This window comes from Pipra filicauda, unplaced genomic scaffold, assembly GCF_003945595.2.
Source record: "Pipra filicauda isolate LSUMZ 115617 unplaced genomic scaffold, ASM394559v2 scaffold206_size1356665_pilon, whole genome shotgun sequence".
Taxonomy (NCBI): domain Eukaryota; kingdom Metazoa; phylum Chordata; class Aves; order Passeriformes; family Pipridae; genus Pipra; species Pipra filicauda.
The window spans coordinates 56956-75074 of record NW_024104317.1 but is presented as its reverse complement, the minus strand read 5'-3'; the positions used below and the strand labels follow the sequence as shown (position 1 = coordinate 75074).

The 18119-nt window shown below is 37.4% G+C and overlaps 1 long non-coding RNA gene across 3 annotated transcripts in view; it reads right to left on the bottom strand.

Moving 5' to 3' along the window:
- Window positions 1-1832: 1832 nt before the first annotated feature.
- LOC113996815 overlaps window positions 1833-18119 on the bottom strand; it is a 59586-nt gene continuing 43299 nt past the window's right edge. For 2 of the 3 annotated variants that reach the window (XR_005563410.1, XR_003543895.2), the window contains one exon: window positions 1833-2639. This is a non-coding gene — a long non-coding RNA (uncharacterized LOC113996815). Of the gene's footprint in view, window positions 2640-4975; window positions 5138-18119 lie in introns of all 3 variants that reach the window. The other variant, XR_005563409.1, reaches the window with a different exon arrangement.

Below are 18119 nucleotides of genomic sequence, written 5' to 3'. Positions count from 1 at the left end.
CCCAGGACTTTCGAAACAATATAGTTTTGTTTGCATTTCAGAAGTGACAAACAACTCTTCTGACTGGCTTAACATAGTCACTTTCCATTAGTCAAGACCAGAAGCAAGTCAGAATTAAAATGTGGCCCTTGGTTGCCAGGCAGCCGAGTTGTCTTGACATGGTGGTTAGTTTCCTTTTCATCGAGTGACAACAGTGAAATGAAAGAAGTTTTGAAAAACTTGATAATGGTTTTCAAAGGAGGAGGATAATTGGTGGGGCTAGCTTGTGCAGCTCTGTGTGGAAACTTTCGTCTGTGGTAAGGGAAGACTGTCACTAAAAATTTAAACTCTTGTACACAAACTTGACCTGGAATCTTCTCCAGGTTTTCACTGGTTCATTTGTAGAACACTTCTCTCAGCCCAAGGGGTGCTGGGATGAAAGCGTTAGGACAGATGGGTAAAGCCCCAAAGGAAGAAAAGAATCAATAGTTGTGATTTAATCCATCAGTGAAAGGGAGGAATTAAGTAAAATCCTTAAAATGGGGAATTTGTAAAAGATCTTTTGATAGTACCTATAGCTGAAAATAATTTATCATCTGATTGCTGTTGAAAGTTAATGGCATTTGGACTTAGAAAAGCATATTTTTGACACATTTTGCCAGATAGTAAGCAATTTTCCTGCTGTTATTTTTGATATTCTTTAGACAATAGATAATTTAATTCAAACAAATTTCCCCAAGATGACAAAAACCTAAAGCATAACAGGATGATTGCAAGATAAGCTTTTGCTGCTGATGTTAATAATGCAAAAGCTAATGGGACATTAATATTAATAATAATATAAATTGATGTGAAGTAATATTTGTGTTAAACTGTTATAAAAGTCAAACGTATGCATAGCTGTCCATATCATTCATTTGTTAAAAGAAAAAAGGGGGGGGGGGGGGAAGCTCAGCAAAATGTACCCATAATGAAAGAAGGGACCAATTAGGATTGGATTAACATTCATGGTTATTTACAGTTGTTTTTGTACTTGTTCTTGTGCTCTGACTTCCTAAAATTTCACAACCCAAAGATTTAGAAAAATGGGGTTGTTTAGACGCGAGGTGCAATGAAGTGGCTGCAGCCATTGTGCAGACACCACCTCTCTCATTATACCCTCTCAATCAACACTCGGCACACAGGAAACCGCAATAAAGCCCATCTGCCACGGTTAATCTGCAGGCAAACCCACACCCATGTCTGTGCCCGTTACTCTCCAGCCTTATTATTCTCAGATCCAAAGCTTCATAAGGGATCAGCCAAAGTCCATTAAAGTAAATAATAGCTAGAAATGACAGGCTTAGCAAGGATTGGGAGGAAGTTGAAGACCAATCTGAGCTGTGAGCTCTGATTAATAGAGAAAAGCATTAGGAGAAAAGGGGAGAAAAATGACCTCAGCCTGCTCCAAAGAATTCCTGAACCTTGGTTGTTAGGGCAAGTGCTACCATCTGAGACGTTAGTGATCCTTGAATTTCCTTCACTTTGATGCAGCTCAAATGGGAAAATTTTGAAGGTTCAGCAAGGCCCCAGACCTCAGCTGGAAAGCCGTCTGGAGTCAACCCTGTCAAAATTCTCTTGTGGAAAAGAAAGCCTTTATTAGCTAGATTGCAACAAAAACTCCACTGCCTCTAATAAGAGAATGCATGCTATAGATTGCATATACATTAATTATTAGAGGGCCTTTAATTGTTCTCATCTGTATCCAAATGTGTGCAAAAGATTTTTTAAAACCAGCCAGTATGTGTTTAAAAAAAAGAAAAAAAAGGCACAAAACCAAAAAACAAAACCAAACACCTTCTCATACCGTTTTTCTTTGTTCAACTCAGTTTTTAATAGAAGATTCAGTTCATTGACAAGTGAGAGGATACCCTGCTTGGGAGGACTGGTAGATAAAGTTGATACTTGCAAGGATGTTGCATGTAATGCTTGCTCTCCATTATGTACATGAACATATTATACAGAAACCAACACCAAGTCAACCCTGAGCAAGGATTTCTTTTTCAAGTGCTGAAGAAAATTACTGCTCTAAAACCAGGAACTTGGGCAGTTGGAAAATATTTTCTGCTGTTTCTTAGCATATATTACCTATCTCTCTTCCAAACATATGGTTGGAATATGTTTTATTTTGGTTACTGGAGAGAATGAACAGTCATTTACTATGCATCAGAGTATTTACTTTTACTGCTTTTTAAAAATCCATTGTGCAATTAAGAAAATGCATGTACCACTGCACTTTTGCAACTTCAGCTGAGCAAAGCCCTAACAATAAGGAGCTTGTAAATGATTTTAGATCTAGTAGCTAAGGAATAGCATTGAACTGATCAATCTCAGACAGCAACCCAAGCAGAACTATTAAGAAACATCTGGTGCAGCTGTACAGGTGTTTCTCTGTCCCTGATGAATTTTTTGGGGAAGATATTAATGATCTGAATGAGGGCTTCTTGTCAGGGCAGCTCTTGTAATGATACATTCCTTCTAAAAGTTTATGTTGCAGTATGCAATTTTCATAAACAAGATGAAGAGGATGCTGGTGAAAACGATGACGCTGCTGTGATAGTGCTGATCACTTGGCTGAAGCTCCACTCATGTGCACGTGATGCAATTTTCATATTTTAATCCTAAGTAGAACCAAAAATGACAATTATGAAAAGACAAAATAGATACCACCAACAGCTGTAATTGCTATCTACACTGCTCAAGGATGGGCAAAAGATACAGTAAATCAATATTAAGATCTCTACATGTTCAGGTATCACAAGGACATAATATAACATCATTATAAGGAAATCCTAATAAAATTTGGACAGTTATTCCGAAGAATACAGAGTGAGCATGGAGTGTGTGTGCAGCTAACTAGTTCTCTGTAGTTCCAGATGGTGTCTTAAGAGAAAAAAAAGTCTGCCTTTATAAAAGTATAAGTGTGTTTCTGTAGGAAAAATCAAACATGTATTTTAGAAAAAAAAACTTTTTTTTTTAATAGATGGATACTAGTGACAGCTTCAATATTTTTCTGTTGGTCATGTTGGAATGATAAGATTGTGAAGGATGAAGTGTCACTGGAATTCTTTTAAAGTACATAAGATACAATGCCTTTTTGTGTCCTGAAACAGAGGTGACATATTTTATTTGGAACATTGGGCCTAACTACTGAAACCGTGTGCCTTCTCAGAGAATTCCATATTAAAAATGAAAAATATTTCCATGTTCAAGAAAATGTACATGATTTTCGGTGGAGTGGAAGCAAATAATATTACAATGTGGCTTATGCATAAGGTTTTGTAGTAATTAAAAGACAATGAAATATGAAAATGTTGAATGTAAGCAGGATCTGTATGCCACTAAATATTCAAGACACTGAATATATTATTCAGATAACTGAACAAAAAAAGCAGTAAACAAACTGTATGTGAACAGAAAAAACAAGCTATTAAAAGGAACAAATAATCTCCTTTGCTTTTTTTTAATTATTCTAAAATAGGCACTACGATATTGCATAGAAAGCCTGCATATAGAGTCTGACTTTAGCAACAACCTTTTAAGATGTCTTTACACCCCTATCAACTTTTCTGCTTAATATAAAACAGAGTTAGCCTGTCATTTATCTCTTGGCATATATGTGATGCTGTCTAAGATATGTTTCCTTTTGACCATGCTCAGTGCTATCAAACACAGTTTTCTGTACTCATCTCACAGTATTGAAAGCAAGGGTCTTGTAGCACATCATGGGTACCTTGGTTAGTTTTCTGTCCTTTGTTTCACTGAAACAAATGCATTTTCACATATACTTTTTCTCTTGTTTCCAAGTACAAGGCTGGCTAGTACTAATGATATGTACAGTAACCTCCTCTCAGAGCTCAGCCTCACACTGGAGATACATTTGGGTTTTAATATAGACCCTGTCCAGTGCATAAGGAGGAGCTGAACTCTTTAGCAATAATGCTTGCTGTTTGTTTAATGAAGGTATAAATAATACTATAAATTTGAATGGGTTTTGGAATTCATTAATTTACACAGAAATAGAAATAATAATCTCTCAGCAACATTTGGTCAAGTAATCCATCAATCAAAAGAGTACATAGCTGAAGTCAAACACCTTTCTGTCTGTGAGAATTAAAAAAAACCCAAATACAAACAAGAAAACAGATTGTGGCATTGAATCCATATTTCTCTGTTTATTATACAGGAACTCCAGTTTACAATTTCCTCTTATGTTATTGGTTAGCCTCCCTTGGATATTTCTTAAATATATCTGCAGCTCACAAATATTCTTATAAATTTTGTTTATTTTACTCTAAGCTCCTTATTCCTTACTAGAAAGAATATTTTTAGTGACACATTTAGTGTAGGCTTGCTGCTTATAAACATGAAGTGGTGCATGCAGAGACAGATTTGCCCAGTTTCCAAATATAAAGACAATAACAACTTATACTCTTCTGTCATTTTCTGTTAAATTCACCAAAAAGCAGTGAGTTTTTTCCCCTGTAGATCACCAGGAGATTATATTTTCTATAGCCCAATCCACAGAATGATGTCACCTCATGTTTTGTTTAACACCTGGCATGTTGCACAGTCCTATATATGTTACACATAACTGGACAGTTTTAACGAGTGACTGTCTGAGTGTGTTTCAGTGGTGCAAATGTACAAACTGCAATTCTTGTTAAAGTTACTTCTCTTAGTGAATTTCTGCAGGAAAAAAAAAAGCAGCCTATGCTGGTAAGATGATAATGCTGTATATTTTTAATAGAAACTGCAGTGAATAGATACTGGAAGAGAATGGAAATCTATCAGTTCTAACCAAGAGCTAATGGTAAAATTTTCTGGTCATCCTTTGGCATAATTTGGGGAAGTTGGGGCCAATTCACTTGCCATAAGGCATCTCTGGTCTTTAGGTCCACTAGCATTTTTGACACCCATCACCTTAGGGAGCCAGTTCTCACTTTGCCTTATTTACCTGTGGCCAAAGCCCCATTTCTCATTCTATTACACTGCAAGGGGTAAGTGCAAAGCCCTTCTCTTCCTCTTTTTCTCCCATTCATCGTCATGTTCCATAGCAAAGAGCTTGTGCAGGGCACTATTGCTAGAACCATCGGGAACTTTTTCATCTGCTGCCTTCCTGAAATAGAAGGAAAATATAAATATTTGGCCCCAAGATAATTTATTTATATGGGAACAGAAATTCTTTTTAGAGAATCCATGTCAAGGACTCCCGTGAGTCTTTTAGACTCCCCAGGATTACCTCCAAGAGAGCAGGGACTTCATTTCTACTGTAAACACGCTTGCAGTTCACCACAAACATGTCAATAATGGTAACAAATGGCCCCACGATGTGTCGTACATCGGGAGCCAGGGGAAGCGCGTGCAAAAGCTATTTTTAGAGATGAAGCAGGAAGGCTCGTTTTACTTCATAAGTAACACAAAGATTAAAACAACTAAATTTTTAAAAAATTGTACCCAGGTTTGTGGGGTAGTGTATAAAAAATCTGTGGGAGGAAAGGGGGAGAAATAGGAGAAATGAAGTGCTATTTATCCTGTCATTATCTTACCAGTCTGTGTTTCTTTGGACAGTAATCACGGGACCCAGATGCTACGGGTAAGTGATATTTTCCCACAAGCAGTTACTGGCTCGTTGGCAGCTTTTGTAGGCAGTTGTGTTGGCAGCTTTGGAGCTGCCTCTGGCTCTGTTTTGTGGCTTTGCTCTTGATGGGCTGCCTGGGCTGCCCTGTGCTGCTGGATACCATTTCCCCACGTCAGCCCATGGGCTTTCTGGAGCTTTACACTGCGCAAATCCCCCGTGAAATAGATAAATGGGTTCTTCTGAGGCAGAAAGGGAATCTGTCTCCTGGCTGTTGTAGACATCAGGTGAATTACTGCTTCAGGTACTTGGGGAAACTTTGTCCGTTTTGCAATTTTTGGCTTCCCTAAGCTGTAGTATTAGTCACAAAGGCACAGCCAGGTACAAGCCCAGGTGTTAGTCCTTGCTTGTTCCACTCCTCTCAACCCCGCCCCGGGGGGGGGTTTCTTTTTTAACTGTCTTTTATCTCTGCTGCTGTATTTTATGGTCTTTTTAATTGTACGCTATTTATGATATATTAACAACACCACACCATCAGAAAGTAAATACAGTATCTCAAATTTGACTATAAGAGTGAAAAAAAAGATGAGTTCTGTACGTGGCAGCAATGGCAGATTCCACCTCCACCCCACCCCCACTTTACCACTTTACCTGTAACTTGATCATGCTTTAAAATATAAAGGTATATAAAATACACTGTTTGTAAGTAATTCTGCATATTCTGTCTGGAACATGTAGATGCAACTATCTTAAAATGTTTTTAAACATTATTCCGTCTTTTAGATACATGTGTGGCTGTGCAGCCAATATACAATATTTCTTTTACATATGTATTATTGAACAGAATTGGAATAATTATATTTATAAAAGAGATTTATAAGTCAGACTCCTGGGCTTTTTAATAAATCAGGTAATAATACTATACATGTTTTTATATTGTTTCCCTTTTTTTCCCTGGTTTGATCTACTTCATTTGCAGCTGAATTGAAAAAAGTACATTTCTTGAGTACGTTAACTTCTCCTTTGTGGATTTCTAGTTTCCAGCTTATTAATTTTGGATTTTTTTTAATAATTAGTAAATTGCGTATTTGTCCAATTATGACAAATAAAATGCAGAAAATTCTATTGCAGCTTCACCTGCAAAAGCAGATCTCTAGAGGTTTTTTTTTCCCCTGAGTTCTCTGTGTGCTTTCTAGTCTGCTAGTTCCCAGAAAGCTGTCAGATCACTTGTTAGATTTGACTGGAATTGTGTATTGTTTTGAGATTACTTCTGTCCATGGAATCATTTCCTGGAAATTCATATACTGAAAATGTTTATTAATTGGTTGTTCATATCCTGTTTGTTTGGATTTTTAAATAGAAATAATGAACTCACTAGAAATAAGAAAACAAAAACCCTCTCAACCAATTTGTGTGAGCTCTTTTACACTTTGATGTCACCAAATCTGTGTAATTCTATCTGTGTCAGGAAATTACCACATGCCAGAGATTCCTCAATGAAATGCTGACAGTCCATATTCCTAAAAATGTATGATTCTTAAAATTTATTTTTATTAGTCTGACATCAAAGACCACTGTGGATTTCTTGGCCATTGTGAACTGATTGGCAATATTTTTGTTCAACATTAGTTCTGCAAAAATCTAAAGGAAAAAATTAATCCACATGCAAAAGGGTGGTCTTGAGTTAAATTTGCAAATTTTTTTTTTCTCTTTTAAGTCAGACACCAGTAAAGGCTATTCTAAATCCAGACATATTTAGAATATGTTTTTCCTACAATCTGGTTTTATCAATTTTCTTTCAGGACACTGTGGTTTGTGACAAAATCTCTTTGTTGTAACCAGTCCTTACTGGGTTCCTGCGGTTCAAAGATTTGTGCCCATTACCTAGAGTTTGCAGAACTGGACATGTAGATTATAGACTATTTGTACCATAGTATTTAGAAGTTTGGTTTGAAATGCTGTGAGATCAGTGGAAACTGTCATTTAAAATGTTTCCAGCTTTTCTGCATAGGTGAGCTTATACTACACAAAACCAAATTAAACAAACAAACAAAGAAATCAAAACCAAACCAACAACCCCCACCAAACCAAAGAAATAAACAAAACCTGCTAAAAGCAAGAAAGCCACAGGGTCTAATGTTCACCCTGCACTGTGGGCGCAGTTGTTGGACATATCCCTAAACTATGTCTGGATCACTACTTTCCAAACTGAATCCCCCTTTTTTTTAATGAAGTACCTGAAGGATAATATTAGTGTTTCATATTGTCCATCCACATGGCTGGTGGCTCCTGTGCTTTCCTCACTAAACTGATGTAATTAAACAGGGTTGTTCATTTTCCTCCCCGCAGTGCTTCAGTCCTGAAAAGTTTCTTCAAAGAAACTCTCGGCCTGGGACTGGAGCAGCTCTGCAGACTGGAGCTCTCACTGTACTTCAAAGCAGAGAAAGTCTCGCAGCTGCCTGGAGCCCGCTTGCCCCAGGAGGTGTCACTGTTGGGACTAGCAGGGCAAGCTCCAGAGCTGCTGTTTATTTTTTAAAGGCTACATTGACCATGAGGTAGGAATTGACCTGTATTACACCTCCTTCCCTGCGCTCAGCCTTTCTAGTGAAAGCTAATCACAGGTAAAATTAGCTGGTGGCTTGTATGGCGTGATGGACAAATAAAAATTTTACAAAAAGACAGTGAATGCTGGGTGCTGTAAGAAATACAAGCTAATCTAGGCTTGTTAAAATATGTTTTTTCTTTCCTATTCTTTCAGTGCTTTTAAATTATACTGGAGAAATTGTAATGATATAACTTTTTTTTTTTTTCATTTTAATAGTCTTCAAGGTGAAAGACAGTTGAATTTATGTGATGTGAGATTTATTGTGTATATGTTAAGATCTTCCTAGATAAGGCTCTTAGGATATTTGGTACTTATTAAATCCTTTTCTACTAAGGAAAAAAAAAAAGTATATTTATAGATCACCCAAGGGTTGAAAATTTTCTAACCATAAGTATAATGCAAATAATCTGTATGACTTCCTGAGGATTTATTAGAGACTGTAGACTTTTAGAAGAAATATAATTAGGAATTACTATGATGTATATTCTACACACACACACACACACACACACACAAAAGTCTTAGTAAATTATGCTAAGGTTTTGGAGCAGCCTACCACAATCTGAGGTAAGTTGCTTCCCTGGTAATTATATTTGCCATCAACATTTTGCACTTTATTTCTAGAATCAGTTCTTCTTTCAGCCTTCAACTTTGGGATTTATTTCACCAGATCTGTCAGTTTGCCCATTCTCCGTGGGTTTTTAGAAGTTTCCTATCTACACAGTAATAAGTTAAAACCTAGTGAGTTGCATTCTCTGCCTAGTAGATATTTCTTATTCCTGCGGTTTGTGGTTAATAAGTAGAATAACAAGAATTAAAGGAAGAAAGTCAATTTAGTTTTAAGTATCTTCAAACTCACACTTCATATTTTCATTTAAAGGATACAACAGAAACTTTTTTTTTCCCAGACAAAACTACTGATATTAGCATAAAGCACACTGACCTCTGCCTGAAACATTAGATTTTACCTGAATGGGGGATTTTGAAATTCTTTGTCTTTATATTGTCACTGTGAAAAGCCCAGAGAAGCAGGGTTCAATAACTTCTTTTTCTTGTGCTCTTGATTTAATTTCTCTGAGTATGTTTTAGTCCAGCTGTGAAAAATGCATACATGAAATGCCACATGCATATGAGAATTTCAAATGTAAATGGATTTAAGCCCCAACTTTAAGGAGAGCCCAGTCCACAAAGGAATATTATTACCCATTAGTTTTCAGACCTATAATCTTAAAATGTCTCAAAATGTCATTGAGGCAAACACATCACAGCTGGAGTAAATCTTGCTAGTCTTCTTACTTTCTTTTAAAAGAGTAAAGTTATACCTTACATGATAGCTTTAAAAAAGCACAATTTTCCTATGTTTTGCGCCATATATTTATCAGTAATCCCTTCTGTGTGCAACTTTAAGATAAAAGCTTGTAGCTACTCCACTGCTTGCTTTTCCAAGTCACATAAAAATGGAAAAATTGCAGCTGGAGAGGCTGGCCAGTAGAGGCCTCTCTAGATTTGCCTTACGATTAAGGACTCTGACTGCCTGGAATCAGTCGCAGTGAGCAAAAGTACTTGAAAAGATTCTGTGGTGTGTGGGGGGGGGAAAGATCACTTTTTAATGCCCTTTTAAGTTGCAAGATGTTGATTAATGTTGCCCTTTACATTAATGATGTTTCAAGTAAAAGAAAACAAATTTAAAATGGATAAATTCTATTGAGGATGCATTAATTAAACAGAGACTTTACCATATGCTGTGGCTGGAGTGCTTGCTGGCCTTTCTGTTGTTGTTACCTGTGTAAAATCCACCCCATCCTCTACATGAATGCCCAAGCTGAATAGCCATTTGAATGCAAGCTTTAGTTTGATTCGCCATACAAGGGGTACTGTGTCACTGTGTTTTCTTTCTAGGAGTCACTAAGTGATTTCTATATCTGTTGTCATGGTGATATAGCAAAGCAGGGGAAAATGGGGGCAACTCCAGTCTTTCTCTACACCCTCTGCACTAAGAACTAAGATGTTGTTAGCAGGCCTATAAAACATTGGGCTTTATCTGGGCCTTCTTTTTGTTCTCTGATTGTCAATAAAACTCATTTTAAGGGTAACAAGGACATCTAAATGTCATCTGTCACAGTGTTAGAGAGATTAAGTTTGTTTAGGAACTTGTGCTGGACAAAAGGCCACTATTTGTTCGGCAGATACAAAGCGATGTTGGCCATCAGCAATCGTGATTTAGAAGGAGGCTGCGTGGAGCATCCAGGAAAGATCAGCTCAGTTGCAGGTGATATAAGAGGCTCCTTGACACGACAGCATTTAAAACAACACCAAAACAAATATGGTTTTGAGTTAGGAGTGGTTTTATCAGGGTTTTGTTCTCTTGGGCTGTTTTTTTTTTGTTACTTATCAGCATTGTGGACCACACGTTACTAGAGTAGCTACATAGACCTGAGGGAAGAAAACAGCCATTGACAGTGGACAGCCTGTTTAAAAACATGACACACACACCTGATAGTCCTTGAATGAATAAAAAAAGAAGAGGGAAAGGAGGTTTTTCATGGAAAATCCAACAATAATAGGTGCTGCATTAACTCAGCATTTACTTAATAATGAGGCTAAATGGAAAGTACAGATTAATGAAGACATTGGTGTTATTAAAATCAAATCCTGCGGTTCATATGCTTTTCTTAATAATGAACATTGTGGCTATTGGAGAGGAAGAACAGGATTTTTTCTATTAATTTGGCACACATCCCAGATCTCATTCAACCAGAACCTATCCTGTGCAAAATGCAACCCATGGCCTTTATGTTCCACAGTCTTGCCGTTTAATATTTGCGTTAATCCAGAAAAAAAGCTTTTTTTTTTCCAAATTAAAGAAAAGCAAAGGGTGATCTTTAAGCCTAGACAATAATTAAATAACACAGACCAGCCATGTTGATTTTAGAACAAAAGTTGGTTGAAAAATGTCCCTAGAAAGGAGATGTGATGGTGTTAATTGAACTACAACTACATGTGATTCTAACATTTGTGTTTGGTTAGTAATATGGTGTATAATGCTGACTGAAATATTTTGTGGGTTGTTGTGTATTTAGTGAGACATAAGGGAGAATATTCAGGACATTTATCTTGACAGGTAAAAATATTTCAGTCTCATTCAATGAGATTACTATAGTTCGAACACCAAACAAGCAGGATTTGAGATGCAGCTGAACAATGGAATTGGCAAAGCTGAGTGCTCATTTTGCAATATGCTCAATGTGAAACGTTAGTTTGACATGTGGAAGGAAGCTGCATAACCTACTCGGTGGTGGGTTGTGTGCATCGTGGCAGTTACCAGCTCCCTACTGAAGTATTTCCCATTATGATGACCCAGCCATGCTCCCTGAGGGTCTGCAGGCTGAATGGAGGAGGCATACAGTGTGGCACAGGAATGGGGGTATGACCCATGGGAAGGGGTCCTTGTCCTCTTGGGTAGGCCAGAAAGAAAAAGCATGACAGAATGTGGCTTCTCAGTGAATTAGGCTTTTCTCTCTAAAAAGCTGCTCCAGATCAACCCATCAGCTCGGTTCTGCATGTGGATATGAGTAACTCTGGCTGAAGAAGTAAGAGCCCCCAGAGCATGCTGTCTTGTCTTCTGTTTTCCCCATATCACAAATGTGCATTCATAGTGAAATTAAATGCAAACACCACAGTAAATCCCCTAGAAGTAAACCTTGTCTGATATGGGAAGTATATTGTCTCATCCCCTCTCTGGGTATGTGACAGTAAAAATTTATCGTGTGCAACCAGGTGTACAGTAAAACTCACTACAACATTTTCAGCCTTTGGACTGTTTAAAACAATTTCTTACCTAATTGCTGAAAAGTTGTGTAGAGGTTGTTGCTATAGAGGACAGAAACCACTCTCACTATTTACTTGAGGCTTGACATCCATCCCTGCTTCAGAGGGCAGCCAAAGGATGCCCAACGGGAGAAGATCAGCATTGCTCTCTTGTCTCTTTGTGTATCACTATGTCCAGGGAATGTAAAATTGTGGCAGAGAACCTCTCTACCACCTACAGCTTCCTCCTGTGAAGGAGGCTTTCCCATCCAAGCAATTTACATGGTTTTCTGACCTCTCTGTGACCAGGCTCTTGCAAATTACTTATCAGGAGAGCAGAACCCAGGCTTTAGTATTCAGTATTGGAATCTGTTGACAGCAAAAAAAAAAAAAAAGAAAGCACCATACTGCAAGGATGTTCTGAGAAAAAAAAGAAAAGAGTGGGTTTTTTCAATTTCAGATTTCTTTGTGTTCATGACCTGCCACTCTCCTGTTTTCTATTATTTTAGGTATGTAGTCTGCTATTCATTCAGCTTCTCTCCACAGTCTGCACTGACCTTCAAGACCAGACTTGTTCCAGAAGTCAGGAGATCCTGTCTCACTCCTCCCTGCTCTAAATTCCACTTGCTTTGAAGGAGACATCTCATTTTTTTCTCTCTAGAGCAGGTGTAGCATTTATGAAATGTTCGTGAGACCTTGTTGGACCCTTGTGCAAAGGGCAGTTTTGTGATGTGAAATGCCCTCTTACTGTGGAGCAAGCTAAGACAAAGGAATGAGTGAGTGATGCCTGACTCAGGTATTTGATCCTTGCCCACTTATCTTTATGTGTAAATTTAGTTTTTACATTTTCTTTCTCTGCCTCTGCAGTGAAAATTCTGTGCAAGCTGTCACCTTGGCATCACTGGGACAGTTAAGTGCTACTCAGTGTGAGAAAGGGCTACAGAATTAGGCCTCAGTTAGGAAATGTTTTAGGGGCATCAAAAGCCTGACCCCTTCTCTGACTTCAAAGAAGTTATTGCTAAGTATTATTAGACTGTTCAAACTGGGACACTCGTAATAGTGCCGGGAGCAGAAAGTGCACCAGGTTCAATACACGTTTTACATCGGTGGGGTCTCCAGGAGCAAGGCAGCAGCCTTTGAGCTTCTCGTGAGCTGTTGGGAATAAGTGGGCAAAGGTGCCTTTGAGTCTTCAGGTGCACGAAACTGCTTCATCAAGGCCTGGATGCAGATTCCCTTCCCTGAACTGAGAAGCACCTGGTGTCATTCAATGTATTTTTTTGATGTGAAGTAAAGCCCAGGAGAATCAGCCCCATTGGTTGGTGGGTGCCTTCAGCACCCACTAAGTGGTCAGGAACAGAGGGCATTTGCCCATAGTTGGCAAACACAGACCTCTAGTTTTAAGTTGAGAAATTACTTGGTTGTACACCAGCAACTTTAATGTTGTGGGAACATTTTAGATGTTATTAGAGAAACTACTCAGAAATGAAAAGGGAAATAATAAAATTACATTTTGTTCTTACCTGACACAGCTATTATATATGATTATATTTGGTAAGATGATTTCTTTGGTAGCACTTGTTTCCATGTTATTCCTGCTTGTGGTTTAAGTAGTAAAAGAACAATGAATTAACTTTCTACACTGAAAGGAGAAAAATGTGTCACCTTCTACTGGAATAGCAGGGAGTCAGAAAATATTTTTATTATTATTATGACTAATGATTATATGACTGAGGGATATGTGACTGTTCAAATTCCCTTAGTAATGAGTTTAATGTTACGTTTACAGAACCATCCCAGTTAAAGAAGTTATTGCTGTTTAAAGTGAATTATTACAAATAATAAGAAAACATTAGCAAGACAGCAAAAATGAGTTTTACTATGGTTTTATAACTGTTCGATTACTGTGAATTGCTAAGATTTGTAAAGATCTTTGAAGATGAAAAGCTCTGTGTAATATTATTATACTGGCTGGGAGAAAGTAAAAGGAAAAAACCCAGTTCATCCTGTTATAATCCTTTTAGAAATTTTAACAAATCCAACAGCTTTCAAGTAGTGGAAATATTTCAGAAAGTGCTACCACCACTACTGCTGTTGCTCCAGGCTATATTATCATATACCATAGTGTGCATGCAAGCAAAGCTTAACTAAGGTCATTCTAATGAATTTTGAACAGTTACATGGACCTAATTTAGCTTTCTGTCCTGTATGAAAGGCAACCTCTTCATGCTGCAGAACCCAGAAGAAACCCCTGAGTCGTCTTATCAACCTCATCTGCATTTTTCATCATCTGAAAGAGCTGCAAGTAATGCTCAGTCTATGAACTCAGTGCACATGTGTGCTTTTTCCATCTTCAGCATAGGGGCCGAACAATAGATTTTTTTCAGCCTGAAAAGAACTGAAAATGTATTTTATTCTGCTATCTCCACTTCTGGCTCCAGTTTCATTCTTTCGTTTTTGTTACCAGATTTGAGTTCTTGGGTACAAAAGGACAGCGTTTCACCAAATTCCTTTGATATCAGCTCTCTGCTCCATTCACAAGAGAGCTGCAAGGCTTCAGCAGCATTCCAGGGAGCCGTTTCCCTGTTGTTGATAGAGAAGGCAGGTTGAAATCCTGATCTCATGAGTTCACATCAGCGCTGCATGGCTGGGGAGCTGGTCTAGCTGGGCCATGAACCCACTGCACTCAATGCAGAAACCTTTCTACCCAGATGAAGCTTCTTCCAACCACACTTCCTCCTACAGATGCCACAGAAGAGAGTTTAAAAAAGTTTTAGTGAGTAAACACAGCTCATCATCCCAGGAACCAAGTCAGAGTGTCTGAAAGTAGGGAAAGTCCCGGAGATTTTGTGTTCTTTATAAAATATTAATTCTTATTCTCTCTAATCACTGTGGATATTCTTTCCTTTGTAAAAGTTTAACTGTGGTAAATTCTTGCTCTTAAAGAACTCCAATGTTGATGAGCTCCAGAATAGTTGGAAATGAGAATTTCCATTTTGAGAAAAATGAAATGCAAAAATGAGAAGAAAAAATTCTCAAGAATTCCCAGTTCCCACTTTTGGTGCAAATATTAATTGATGATCACAGAAATATTTTACTTCAATAGCATTTGACTGTGTCTTTTTATCTAATATATGATGTAATGAAAGAAGCTTAATCAACGAATTAAAGTTTAAACTCAGTATTTCACTTTCTCTGAAAAATATTTTTTAGATTTATAACATTTGTAGATATTGTTGTAGATACTTTATTTATAATGTTTCAATTTTTACTACATTGCACTATGCAACAGAAAACTGAAAAATATTTTATTTAGCTCTCTACCATAGCTCAATTATGAAACAAAAATAATAAGTTTCTTGTTATCATAGTTGCATTTGCCATCTTTTCACTTCAGTAAATCCTTTGTTCTTAGGTGAAGTTTTTAACCTTTCCCAACCATTCAGTGTTCATACTTGGATAATGTCCTTCTTATGTGTCTCCTTTCCAATATAAATAACCCTGCGCTTTTAACTTCTCTTCAGGTGAGGTTTTTGGTTTATTTTTTTAGTTTCTTGGCTATTCTTAATTATCTTTCTATTTTATCAGCTTCCCATTTATCTCTGCATTATCCCTTTTGCTCAAAAATGAGTAGAAATAATGATGTATTTTCGAAAGCTCTGTATCATTGATAAAGTCATTTAATAATGTTTTTATTTTTGCTATCATATTCTTGCACCATATTTGCCTTTTTTCACTGCAGTTCAATACTACTATTTGTGTTGTCTGTTTTTCTGAATTGATGCTAAATGAAAACATTTTAAGAATCACTAGAAGAAAAAAAAAGTAACTGAAAAAACCCCATATATTTGCACATTAAAATATATTTATTATAATGACACCTCTTCACCCATCTAACTTACATCTCTCTGAGGGTGAATCATAGTCATCTTTGGCTGCTCATGGTTTATATAACAAAACCAGGTGCATTCTGCATTGCTTTTGATTCTGCAGCAAGAGCACATAGCTGTAATTTTACACAAATCCCCAGCAAGATTTTGCTTAAATTGCTCTGCATTTGTGTACTAGCTTTTTGCATTTCAGCTATCTGCATTTTCTTCAAGGTATAGTGAATATTGCCAAGCTACTAAGATGCTTAATGGATTCTTACTGAAATGTGACTGTCTTTTCCACAGTCTCAAAGGAAATTGCAGAAGGACTGAAGGCACCTGTATGTGAGACTTTAGAATAGTTTTCCTTAGCTTTAGGCATCCAGCTCTACTAGGAGGTTGATCTCTCTAAGTTTCCTGTCCTCCCTGAAGGGGGCTGTGCTCAAGCCAACAGATTGCATCTGGTGGTGGTGGTTTGCAGAGACAATAGTACAAGCTCCTGTGAGTAAATCTCAGTGTTACGGGTATGGCCAGTTGTATATTCTCAGCCTTGGTTTGTTTCATTAAGTTCAGTGGACTTTATCACATATGTACTACTAATATTCTGTGATGTTTTGGCTTCTTTGTCTGTATTGAGTTGCAAGATCAAGACACATATTCACCTCAAGGCAGAGCTGTTATTTCCAAGTATCAAGCATGAGGAGCTTTTCCTGTGGATACTTTGATTATTTTGGTTCTTGGAGCCCTTGCCTACTTTATATTTTTTATCCAAGTTACTCAACGTGGCAATTTTTTACTTCTCATCTTCCAACTGCTAGCTTAGTCGCCCTGATTTTTTCCTAAACATTCCATGGCTTTTTGTGTGTGATCCCTTTTCTCTAAATAATGAGCCCAAAGGGTCTGATCCTAGACTTCCCCTCTCAAGTGGCACCTCAGGAACTTGCTTGAGATTAAACATAATGTCAGTCCAGTGTCTTAGATGTCTACTGTTTGCTACTGAGTCCTCAGACCTGTCCAAAGAATTACATGGCAGTACATACCCTCAACTACTAAATAGCAACAAATGTTGAGCAAGAAAGATTTGAGAGAGCTGAATTATCTCGTTAAATTAACTGGAACATTTTAATTTTTACCAGAGTTGAGTGAGCTTGAGTAAATATGACGAATTGGACGCTCACTTCATTTAGCAGACATCAAACACACACAGAACGTTGCCCAATTTAATTTAGCCCTACCAAGCTGGGAAAATGCTTGTACAACATCAGTGAACAAGAAAAGGGCTAAAATTTACTCTCGGTTGAGAGTGCATGCATAAATTCCCTTTACTTAAACTGGTGTTGTGTATGTACATATAAAACCTTCCCTCAGGGAAAATCCTCCAAACACCTGCAACCAGAATTTATGCTACTATGAGTTATTCCCAGTAAAGTAAATAATAGCTTTCCCTATTGTTCTAAATAGACTATATGTAACTCCTGTCTTACAGTCCAAGGTTTATCTCCTTTTCCTTTCCTGTCTCTTATCAAGCACATGCCAGCACAGTCACTTGTTCAGTCATGCTCAGTAGAGTGGTTGGTTTTTTTTTTTTTTTGGCTTTATCCCCTGAGCTTAATGGGCACATTTTGTGAAGAGTGAGCCAACCAGGTAAATAGCTGCTACTATGGAGCTTAAGAGCTACAGCTCTCAAATTAGGAGGTGCTTTTTGTCAAATAGGCCTCTGTAGCTCTAATATTAGTAACAAAACAAGGGCTTTTCAGACAAGAAAAAAATCTTTAGTCTGACTCTGTATCACACTTAACTCTGTTGCCTTGTCAAATATGTCAATGTTCATATTATACAGCAGCATTCATCTGTGGATGCAAAAGTGCTTTACAAATATTACCTCTTGAATAGTTTTAATTTATACTTAACAACCAGGTTTGTGAGATGGTACTCGAAAAGAATCAGAGTGAACTATTTAAAAAGTTAGTATAAATAAATTATAGTGATTTCCTTGCTTTCCTGTTGCTCTATAGAAGGTTGTTGGCTTGAGATCCAGAACAAAGCTACCAAAGGATTTTTCGAAGGGATTTTTTTCTCCTTTTGTTTTAACACCATGTCCACACACATCTACATGCCTGTTTAATTCTAGTTTTAGCTTCTCTTTTGCTGTAATTTGTAAGTATCTTTTGGTAGAGCACCAGGAACGAGGTACACAGAAAGCAGAATACAGAATACAGCCCTGTGCAGAGGCATTATGGTCTCA